The following is a 7,263-nucleotide window of genomic DNA, read 5'->3' as shown; positions in this document are numbered from 1 at the left end:
AGCAGCTGATCTGCCGCGCGGCGCGCGTCAACGCCGAATACGAGTTCGGTGGACTGGTTGCGAGGGGCTGGTTCCTTAACGCGCTCTGCCAGGCCACGGATCACAGTTGTGGCGAGCAGCGAGCCAAAGGTGATCTCACACCCAACGTCCACCGCTACCACGTTCCGGCGCGTGTTAACGCGAACCGTCAGCACACGCGGGCGTGGGCTCAGCTGTTCAGCAATCTCCCATCTCTGTTCCTTTGTGATGGCAGCGCCGCGGTCAGCCGGCCGGAACAGCACTCTCCAGTCAAGCCCCTCGTGAGATGGCACAGCAGCAGCGGCTTTCTGGAGGGCAGCCCTGCGGCTCCGTTGCACTCGGGTCACGGTGCAAGATATATAGGTGGGAACAAAGCGTACCGCGCCGGTTCCAGATAAATTCCCCTAGTTAATCTAAGCCGTACGAGATGGCAGTTCGCTCAGCGGCCTGTGACGTAGTGGGAGGCAATGCTTTTCTATGGTGAATACAAGCTTTTTGAGAGCCATTTTCTCGTAAACTGTGGCCTATGATGACAAATATATTTTTGCCGCGTTGTTTTTGTCTAGGTCCATTATTCAGCGCAGTTTTATCAATCTGTGGCTTCTTGAATGCTTAAAAAAAACCGCAGAAGACGAATAATGTTTCGCGCGGAATTTGAACCTGCTGCACGCATAAGCGGTGGCACTTTGACAACAAATAATTAACCGTCGGTCGTTTCATTTGTTCTTTGACTTTGCATCTTTTGTTCGCCCATCAGTGTGCCCACTCATCCTTAGTTTGCTCCTTACTTTATTCCTTTCCTAAATTAGAGGTTCCCTAACTGGATTCTGCCAGCTCCCACTGAATTCTCCCCCCCCCCTCTCACTTCCTCTATACCATTACTTCTCTTAGCTTCTTTTTTCCTTTCTCTCATTCTTTTGTCCTCAAGGTATTGAGTACAGTACAGAGGGGAAGAGAATTTCACAACAATGAAAAAAGAACATCGAGTATAATTTATTGCATACAAAACCATAGAGGTAAAATTACGGTTAACAGCTTTCTTGAATCTACGTTAGAGATCCGCGAACAGTAATGTGATGTGGTGCGCCAAAGCCGCATACAGTTGATGAACATAAATAGATAGATAGATCGTGCAGCCGTTCGTGCAGTCGGGTTTCGTGCAAATATTGAAGACAGTTGAGCTTGGTTGAGGCAAAAAAGTCTTAAATCACGGCTGCATTTGTTCCGTTTTTCGTACACTTAACTCGTCCGTACTTTTCTTCTCTTGCTTATTCCATTCTTCCGCTCAGTTTGCACGAAGCGGTACGGGGCGCTGTTGAATTTCCTTCATTAGGTGGTTACGAATACCCTATGAATTTTTATAGTTTTCTCCCATTCGCCCTACCGAACGCAGGATTCGCTTTCCCTGCTCTAGAAAACTGCTTCCCCGGCGCATTCAATTGAATAACGATGACTTAATGGTTGAGTAATGTAGTACTCACTCCCCCATATTTAAACATAAAGTGCAACTTCAACCTTTTCTTCACTTCGTTGTTAGGAATAAATTACGTCAATAGTATCGACAAGCCAATAACTTATTCTTGACTTCACTTCTGCAGTGACGAAGCGGGCACGGCTTAAGAATAAAGTGCTACGGTGATGCTTCTGGCGACGACGGGGAAACAGTTCGGGCCACGCAAACGGCTCACGCAGGAGAAACGCGCCGCGCAATATCAGCAGGTTGCTATCGCAACGGCGTCGTCGATGCGATGTATGTGTTTTTTTCTTCCAGCGAAGATTCACCGCTACATCGACGCTGACGCTGCGATCAGCGGCCCGGTTCGAAGGAGCATGGCTGGTACTTCATCTGGAAACTTGCGTCCAGTGTCTCGCCCGTGCTGTGTCCCCACCTAAATATTCTTACACCGTGACTCGGGTTGAGATCTGGCGCTAGGGAATCAAGCCGGTGGCCTCCTGTGAGCACGCGGATGCCATGAGGGTGTGGCCCTCTTCACTGTCAAGCGAGCGCACGAATGGACGGCCGTTCGTCTGGTCCCGCGTCGGGCTCAGGCTGGCTGCAGCATGGTCAGAGTCACGGGCGGTGTCCGTTGGCGCCTGCTGCTCCTCCTCAGCCTGCCTCGTCGCCATCAGCTGGCCATCCGTAGTGCTGGCTCCCCTTCATTCGAGAGCGGGGGGAAGACAGCCGGCAGGTGTGGGAGGGGAGGCAGAAGAGATGACGCATAGCGCTTCGCGCTTAGCAGCAGATTCCTCACCGCTGCTGCCATTGTCCTCCTCTATTCCCCCGAGTGGGTGGAACGAGGCCTCTTGCCATGGGTCGTCTCATCCATGGCATTTTTGAGGGCCTCCTCAACAATAGCTGCACCTGCTGCAGGAATGTGGTCCCCGCTGGCTGGTGGCTGCAGGCGCTGCGCCGAGGTGACTCTTGCTCGCCCGCCGCAATCTCTGCAACACGTGGTGGAAGGGCCATGGTTCGCAGCGTCTCCTTCGCCGTCTCCGGGGTTAGGGAAACGCGGAGCTGCACGCTGCACGCACTCGGTCCCCAAAAGTGGTGACGAACCGAAAGACCGGTCGCGGTGGGCGCTGTGCGATATTCACCTCGGTGTATTTTCCCTTGCTTTTGCAGCCCGCGGCGGTGGGTGGGAGGGCTCCATGGTCAGGGCCCCCGGGAGGTGATTATCCCAGGTCCAGGCCAGGGGCGTGCGATCGAGATGCCGATGCGCGCGGCCAGTCCAGTCCGAGGGAACACGTCCTGCTCCGTCGGAGGTCGGCGAGAGTCCGGTGGCTATCACTTCTTTCGAGCCAATTCAGTGCGCTTCATAAAGCACAGCGTCGCTCTGGTCAGCCGCGCTCTGCAAACGTCCACACCGAAGCGGCTCAAAGATAGGGCGTACTTCACCGCTGTCAAGCCATCTTCACGCGTTCCAGCCGCGATAAAAAATAATAAGGGAGTAATTACTCATTGCATCCACCCAAGCGCAGCCATACGGCTACAAAAGAAAGCTATACAGCTTTCTCAGAAACTTCGTAGTTAAAGAAAAATTCGTCTTTATCCGGGACTCGAACCCGGCACCACCGCCTTTCCGCGGCAGTCGCTCTACCGACTGAGCTAACCAGGACAGTCAGCAGATCAAATAAAAAATAAGGTCTGAAATAAAACAAGCAGTACAAGCGATTTCGCTAGCGATGCTTTCCTGAGCTTTGCGTTTCGCCCCAGTCACATATTTCGCGATTTTATACTTCTTAGGTTCACTCCAGGGCTTTCTACATTTTGGTGAATGCAGATCTTCTGCCACAATGAAGCACCAGCATACTGCCACGTGTCAGAAGGCGGTCGCTCCCGAGATTTGTTTCGTTCTTTGAAAGGGTAGAAACATTACGTTCTTCGAGTAAGCCTCGCTTTTCTAATGGGACCCCGTTAGTGTAGATGTTTGGGAAAATAGTATAGCGAGGGTAAAAATGCCTCTGGCGACCACTTTTGCCTTCTGCTCAGCTCATGGCTGCTCAAAATAAAATGCAGTTACCCATGCCCTGACGCTTACTAGAATATGTAACCTATAAGAGCTACACAGGAACCACAATTATTTTATGCAGGTTTGTTTACTCAAGGTTTCCGTCAAAACTTAGTTATAGCATATGATATGAAATATTACGTGTTGGAAAGAGTGATGTCAACTATAGTATCCTTTCTCTCGCGCCGTTATCCTTTTAGCGTTATATGCCTAAGTTTCATTATCCTTGTAGTCTGTAGCCGCCTTGCTTAGTGGTTGTACCGCCAGAAAGGTAGAAGTAATGGAAGTCGAGCCCAGATGAGAATTTTAGATAAGACGTCGCTTGTTATCTTGTGATTGTTTTTAATATTGCTTCTTTAAGAAGATTACTAAGCGGGCAGCTGGACGCTTCTTCGTCCTCTTAAAGACTCAATAATAAGAACAATTACGAGATAACACGTGACACCATATCTACAATTCTCATCTTGAGTCGACTTCCATTATTTCTACCTTTCTGGCGGTGCAACCAATCAGCAATGTGGAATACAAGGTCAATGAACATAAAGGACAGATAGCGCTAAAAGGATAACGACGCGAGAGAAAAGACGCTAGAGTTCGCATCACTCTTTCCAACACGTAACATTTCGTGATATAACGCAGTATTGATGGACCCCTTCCAGTAAACAAACCTGCATGTCTCTTTTTTAGGTCTAAGTCTTCTCATTTCATAATATGACATTGCGGAGAGGGCAAATAAACTCGCGTTTCCTGTGTGGTTCTTATAGGTTACATATTATATGAATGTTACAGGAGCGATAAGCGCCAGGGGTAACTGAATGTAATTTTACTTTGAGCAGTATGGGTTGAGCATAAGACAAAGGTAGCACCAAAGGCGTTTTCACCATCCCTATGCTAATTTCTCAAACACCTACACCGACGAGGTTGAAAAAGCTAGGCATAAAACGTTGCTATCACTTTAAAGAATGAAACAAATGTGATCTCGCGAGCGACCGCATCTTACCCTTCTTGCGGCAGATGATCTGCATGCGGAAATGTAGAGCCCTGAATCTAAAGAAGCATGAAATAAGTTCGCGGAACGTATGACTGGAGGGGGGGTACAAAAGGCTCAGAGAGGCATCGCGAACGGAATCGCTTGCGCGCTGTACTGCATTTTTTATTTCACACAGCAATTATGACTTTTCTTCGCGGCTGAGAGCTCTTCGGCTTTTGTCTGGTTAATCAGAAAATATGCACGCCTTATCTTTGAGCCGCCGCTTCAATGTGACCGTTTGCACAGTGCGCGCCGGGTGGGAGCGCCCGGTGACGCCATGGTAGAATTAGTATCATAGCGTAACTCCCATAGAAGCCTGCGTGTCGACTCTGAGTGATGGAATATAGGAGCGTCCCCTTTGAAACGGGGTGGTAGCTATCATGCTCATTTTTCTACCTATTGATTTAGAATGGTTAAATAAACCATCATTCTATTTATTAAATTTTTGTTCCTACATTACTAACTTTATGTCACTTCTCCGCTTTTAAGCCACCAATCTTCCAGTCGTTTTTTGCTAGTTTCCACCGCCGGTTTATTCACCCGGCCACTGGTATCTCTAAACCCCAGAGCTTCAGGAACAGTTACTGCGCCTGCATCAACTTCCGGATGGATACCATTGCATTCGAGTATAATATGGTCAATTGTTTCACTGGAGTTTCCACATACAGCACATGCGTCATCTCCATTGTTAAATTTCTTTTCTAGCTGCGTGTTCTAAGGCACCCTGATGTAGCTTCAAAAAGTAGGGCACAGCCTCTTCAGTAATCAAAGAAATCTTCCTTCCTGATCTGCATTTTACACTTCCGGTACAATTCCACACTCTGTTTCTTTTCCATCCAATTTATCCAATTTTTACCTTCTGTGTTTTTCACCTGTTGCTTAATGCTCTTTATTTCTCCGTCCTTGTGACTAGAATACTTACTAGTTAGTTTCCTAGTTCTTTTCCTCCATTGCGAGTCAACGCTTTTTGAGTACAGGTATTTAAATACTTTAGCTGCCCATCTGTTACTGTCCAATTTCCTCAGGCGTTCCTCATATAATATTTTACTCTGAGCTTCCCGTACTTCGAAAGAAGCCCAGCCCATATCTCCCTGTACCGCCTCATTTGTAGTTTTGCCGTGGGCACCTAGTGCTAATCGTCCGTCGGCTCTCTGATTTATTTCTAATGTCGACTGTACCTCTGATTTTATGCACAAAACCGCATTTCCGAAAGTAAGTCCGGGCACCATATTTCCTTTCCAAATACCCCTCAAAACCTCATACCTATTGTATCCCCACAGTGCCTTATGCTTCATTATCCCGGCATTCCTTCGCCCTTAAGTGATTGCTCATGCTTTCCAATATATGCCAATCCTTCGTTTACCCATACCCCCAGATATTTATATTTTGCTACTCTAGGTATTTCATGGCCTTGTATTTTAAGACCCTGATCAGTTGAGCCGTTGGAAATCATCAGACCCGACTTAAGTGCGCTGAAACTGAAGCCTAGAGCGTCCCCTTCGTCTCCGCAATACTTAACTAGACTTCGCAATTCTTCCAGACTCTCAGCTAGCAGCACAATATCGTCTGCATACATCAAACCGGGGAGGCGCTGCTCTACCGCCTTTCCACCTAATCTATATGACAGGTTAAAACCTAGGCTACTGTCTTGTATCCTCCGTTCCAGGTTTATCATATAAAGCATGAACAGCACCGGTGATAGAGGACAGCCTTGTCTTAATCGTTTGCATATTTTGACATCCTCCGTACTTCTTATCCCTTCCCACGTAATTTCTACTTTGTTATCCCGGTATAATTCCTGTAGGAACTCTATTATTTCATAACCGATACCTTCTTGTGTTAATATGTTCCACAGGAGTTCCCTGTTTACATTGTCGTACGTCCCGTTATGTCCAGTAAGGCCAAATACAAAGGTCTATTTTCCACTCTAGATATTTCGATGCATTGGGTAAGCACGGACAGGCTATCATCTAAGCGCCTACCATTTCTAAAGCCGTTCTGAAGTTCTCCGAGTATCTTGTTACTTTCAACCCATGCTTGCACCTTTAATTTCACCGCCTGCATGGCTAACCTGTACATAACAGATGTTATGGTAATCGGCCTGCAGGATTTTATGTGCATCGTGTCTCCTTTCCCTTTATAAATCAAATTCATTTTACTCTGCCTTGAGTGAGGCTTTGTTTCCCGGCGCCCCCTGCGAACTGTGAGGCAAAACAAACACGTGACGTTGTTTGTGACGTCACATTGACGTACTTTTGCCGGGGAATTTGATAGTGTTTGGACTTACGAACGAAAAGCAAGGCCAACAACGACGGAGGCAGAACGATGTTCGGATAAGGCAGAAAAATGGACGCCGTAACTGTTCAGCCAACTTTACTTGACATGGATTTCTACTGTCAAGTTTTACGTTAACTGAAATGTTACGGCATCTTTAACCACCTTATCATAGCATCGTTCTGCCTCCGTCGTCGTTAGCCTAGTCTTTCGTCGCGCGTCATGTAAACGCATTCTGGGGCTTATTTCTTCGGGCACGTTTGTGAACAAGGGCCTTCAAGTGAATTCGGCAAGCACATGGATAGAATCACATGGCTTGAGGCATTTCACTAAGGGCATAAATGAGTGAAGCTGTGCTGCATAGAAAGCCAGGCTTTATTAATTCACGATTACTTACATAGACGAGTCACGACAATGCAAATCTTTAAGTGT

The sequence above is a fragment of the Amblyomma maculatum genome, chromosome 1 (assembly GCF_055883805.1).
Source record: "Amblyomma maculatum isolate TAMU_Amacu chromosome 1, ASM5588380v1, whole genome shotgun sequence".
Lineage (NCBI taxonomy): Eukaryota > Metazoa > Arthropoda > Arachnida > Ixodida > Ixodidae > Amblyomma > Amblyomma maculatum.
This window is presented reverse-complemented; position numbering follows the sequence as displayed.